Genomic DNA, 5,000 nt, shown 5'->3' on the forward strand with positions numbered 1-5,000 from the left:
CTCTCACTGGCGAAAAGCGCATCCCGACGTGACATAACTCCTTTGACACACTGACGCTGCCTCGGGCATCCACGTCCTACGGTCGATATCAACGAACCTCCCCCCCCCCCTCCCCCCCACAACACGCCATCCCATACCACATTGTGTACCGTACCCAAACCTAACGTGTACTGTACTACAACGCAATGTGTACCATAACAACAACCCAGTTTGTACCTTAACCTAACCTATGTCACCTTAACCTAACCTATGTCACCTTAACCTAACCTATGTCACCTTAACCTAACCTATGTCACCTTAACCTAACCTATGTCACCTTAACCTAACCTATGTCACCTTAACCTAACCTATGTCACCTTAACCTAACCTATGTCACCTTAACCTAACCCATCTTGCACCTTAACCTAACCCATCTTGCACCTTAACCTAACCCATCTTGCACCTTAAACCTAACCCATCTTGCACCTTAACCTAACCCATCTTGCACCTTAACCTAACCTATGTTGCACCTTAACCTAACCTGTGTTGCACCTTAACCTACCTCAATTTGCACCGCAATGTAACGCAATTTGCACCGCAATGTAACGCAATTTGCACCGCAATGTAACGCAATTTGCACCGCAATGTAACGCAATTTGCACCGCAATGTAACGCAATTTGCACCGCAATGTAACGCAATTTGCACCGCAATGTAACGCAATTTGCACCGCAATGTAACGCAATTTGCACCGCAATGTAACGCAATTTGCACCGCAATGTAACGCAATTTGCACCGCAATGTAACGCAATTTGCACCGCAATGTAACTCAATTTGCACCGCAATGTAACTCAATTTGCACCGCAATGTAACTCAATTTGCACCGCAATGTAACTCATTTGCACCGCAATGTAACTCAATTTGCACCGCAATGTAACTCAATTTGCACCGCAATGTAACTCAATTTGCACCGCAATGTAACTCAATTTGCACCGCAATGTAACTCAATTTGCACCGCAATGTAATGCAATTTGCACCGCAATGTAATGCAATTTGTACCGCAATCTACCCCCACATTGTGCCTTAACCTAACCCCACATTGTGCCTTAACCTAACCCACATTGTGCCTTAACCTAACCCACGTTGTGCCTTAACCTAACCCACGTTGTGCCTTAACCTAACCCACGTTGTGCCTTAACCTAACCCAAGTTGTGCCTTAACCTAACCCAAGTTGTGCCTTAACCTAACCCAAGTTGTGCCTTAACCTAACCCAAGTTGTGCCTTAACCTAACCCAAGTTGTGCCTTAACCTAACCCAAGTTGTGCCTTAACCTAACCCAAGTTGTGCCTTAACCTAACCCAAGTTGTGCCTTAACCTAACCCAAGTTGTGCCTTAACCTAACCCAAGTTGTGCCTTAACCTAACCCAAGTTGTGCCTTAACCTAACCCAAGTTGTGCCTTAACCTAACCCAAGTTGTGCCTTACCCTGCTCTGTAATTGGCATATGACACGTTACATTAATGTATTGTCCAACCGCAACCCGCTCAGAATGTTGTGTACACAGCTACGTGTCATCTCCCCATAACAGCTGCATTGCAGTGTGGTACGCCATAGAGACGTGTGGGAGTAATGGACGCAGTGGATGGCGATCAGCATGAGCCGTCTGTTCATGTAGTGGCGCGTGTATGCAGACGTAGTAGTCTCTTCTCACACAATGTGATAGCACGGTGCCCCGCGTTCCACATCTGCGACATGCTACAGAGGCCGGTTGACAGTTGGTCGCGCAATGGACATCGCATACGTACGGGGGCACCTTCCACGTGCCCTCTAGTCGGGCACATTTTGTTGCGTGGATGTGAGCGGATGTAGTGTGTCTTGACACCTGACAGGCAGGCATGCAATAATAGTTGACTTTGCAAACGGGGATGGACGTGTACGTTTACTGGTGACGTTACGCAAATGAACAACTGGTAACCCGTTGTGGTGCGGTTGTCCTTGCTGGAGGTACATCTGTGAGGGCAACGATCGGTACAGCTACGAAGCGGTCCCCACCATACCAACGAACGTGAATGTGAATCTGGGTGTGAAGCGATACGCGGCTGTGGGTGGGTGGGACTGTCCCCGGCCGGTGAGGGGGGGCCGCCCGGCGTGCTGGCCGCGCGGTGCGTGGGCGCACGCGCTACAGCCGGCTGGTGGGGGCGCCCAGTGGCAGGCGCGCCGGCCGACGGACGCGGCAGGCGGCGCAGCTGCGCGCCGGGGCACCCTGCGCGCGGCGCCGTGCAGCCAAAGTGGGTCCTCGCCGGCCCGGTGCGAAGCGCGGTGGACATCTGCAGTGTGCTGGTCCGATTGAGGACTGTGTGCGTTGAGGATGCGCCGCCGCCCGGCACTCGGCGCCGCGACGCCGTCTGCTGCTCGGTCGCCCCAGCGGTTCTCGCTGGTGGTTTGTATCGCAGTTGTGCAGACGTGTTGGCACGTGCGCTGTGCTGGGAGAGTTCGCTTCGGCACCCACGTGGGGCCTTTGCCCTTCTGTGGCGCTGGCGTTGGAGCTGCCGGTCACCGTAGGTGGCGCGTGTTGTCTCCCGCCGGCAATGCCACGACAGCACGCTCCCGGGCCTCTGTCGGCAGCGGCAAGCTCAGTTGGGAGCACGGGTGGTCGCACCTAAAGCGTCTACTCGCCTAACTCCGGGCGATTGCGCCTCTCTCGAACCCGACCAAGTACTTAGGACGGCGCTGCGCGCCGCCGGGACCTGAGAGGGTTTCGAGGTGTATTGTGCAGGGGAGCTCAGCCTCCTCCTGTTTGCAGAATAATTGAGCGGACGCTTGCGTGTTCGCGCGGGCCCCTGGGACACACTCCCGGGCGGCCGGCTGCTCAGCTCTAGTTGACGCAGCTCCCTGGTTGATCCTGCCAGTAGTCATATGCTTGTCTCAAAGATTAAGCCATGCATGTCTCAGTACAAGCCGCATTAAGGTGAAACCGCGAATGGCTCATTAAATCAGTTATGGTTCCTTAGATCGTACCCACGTTACTTGGATAACTGTGGTAATTCTAGAGCTAATACATGCAAACAGAGTCCCGACCAGAGATGGAAGGGACGCTTTTATTAGATCAAAACCAATCGGTCGGCTCGTCCGGTCCGTTTGCCTTGGTGACTCTGAATAACTTTGGGCTGATCGCACGGTCCTCGTACCGGCGACGCATCTTTCAAATGTCTGCCTTATCAACTGTCGATGGTAGGTTCTGCGCCTACCATGGTTGTAACGGGTAACGGGGAATCAGGGTTCGATTCCGGAGAGGGAGCCTGAGAAACGGCTACCACATCCAAGGAAGGCAGCAGGCGCGCAAATTACCCACTCCCGGCACGGGGAGGTAGTGACGAAAAATAACGATACGGGACTCATCCGAGGCCCCGTAATCGGAATGAGTACACTTTAAATCCTTTAACGAGTATCTATTGGAGGGCAAGTCTGGTGCCAGCAGCTCCAATAGCGTATATTAAAGTTGTTGCGGTTTAAAAAGCTCGTAGATGGATTTGTGTCCCACGCTGTTGGTTCACACGCCCGTCGGTGTTTAACTGGCATGTATCGTGGGACGTCCTGCCGGTGGGGCGAGCCGAAGGCGTGCGACCGCCTCGTGCGTGTTCGTGCGTCCCGAGGCGGACCCCGTTGAAATCCTACCAAGGTGCTCTTTATTGAGTGTCTGGGTGGGCCGGCACGTTTACTTTGAACAAATTAGAGTGCTTAAAGCAGGCAAGCCCGCCTGAATACTGTGTGCATGGAATAATGGAATAGGACCGTCGGTTCTATTTTGTTGGTTTTCGGAACCCGAGGTAATGATTAATAGGGACAGGCGGGGGCATTCGTATTGCGACGTTAGAGGTGAAATTCTTGGATCGTCGCAAGAACGAACAGAAGCGAAAGCATTTGCCAAGTATGTTTTCATTAATCAAGAACGAAAGTTAGAGGTTCGAAGGCGATCAGATACCGCCCTAGTTCTAACCATAAACGATTGCCAGCCAGCGATCCGCCGCAGTTCCTCGATGACTCGGCGGGCAGCCCTCCGGGAAACCAAAGCTTTTGGGTTCCGGGGGAAGTATGGTTGCAAAGCTGAAACTTAAAAGGAATTGACGGAAGGGCACCACCAGGAGTGGAGCCTGCGGCTTAATTTGACTCAACACGGGAAACCTCACCAGGCCCGACACCGGAAGGATTGACAGATTGATAGCTCTTTCTTGATTCGGTGGGTGGTGGTGCATGGGCCGTTCTTAGTTGGTGGAGCGATTTGTCTGGTTAATTCCGATAACGAACGAGACTCTAGGCCTGCTAACTAGTCGCGTGACATCCTTCGTGCTGTCAGCGATTACTTTTCTTCTTAGGAGGGACAGGCGGCTTCTAGCCGCACGAGATTGAGCAATAACAGGTCTGTGATGCCCTTAGATGTTCTGGGCCGCAACGCGCGCTAACACTGAAGGAATCAGCGTGTCTTCCTATGCCGAAAGGTCGGGGTAACCCGCTGAACCTCCTTCGTGCTAGGGATTGGGGCTTGCAATTGTTCCCCATGAACGGAGGAATTCCAGTAAGCGCGAGTCATAAAGCTCGCGTGATTACGTCCCTGCCCCTTTGTACACACCGCCCGTCGCTACTACCGATTGAATGATTTAGTGAGGTCTTCGGACTGGTACGCGGCATCGACTCTGTCGTTGCCGATGCTACCGGAAAGATGACCAAACTTGATCAATTTAGAGGAAGTAAAAGTCGTAACAAGGTTTCCGTAGGTGCAACCTGCGGAAGGATCATTACCGACTAGACTGCATGTCTTTCGATGTGCGTGTCGTGTCGCGCAACACGCTACCTGTACGGCAGCAGCCGTGCGCCGCGTGCGGAACCACGCGTGCCTCTCAAAACTAACGGAAATGTTGTGTGGTACGAGCGCTGAAGCTCTGGAGCGGCTGGCCTGCGGCACCTGGCGCCTCGCGCCGGTTTTGAATGACTTTCGCCCGAGTGCCTGTCCGCTCCGGTGTGGAGCC

This window comes from Schistocerca cancellata, unplaced genomic scaffold (assembly GCF_023864275.1).
Source record: "Schistocerca cancellata isolate TAMUIC-IGC-003103 unplaced genomic scaffold, iqSchCanc2.1 HiC_scaffold_995, whole genome shotgun sequence".
NCBI classification, from domain to species: Eukaryota; Metazoa; Arthropoda; class Insecta; order Orthoptera; family Acrididae; genus Schistocerca; species Schistocerca cancellata.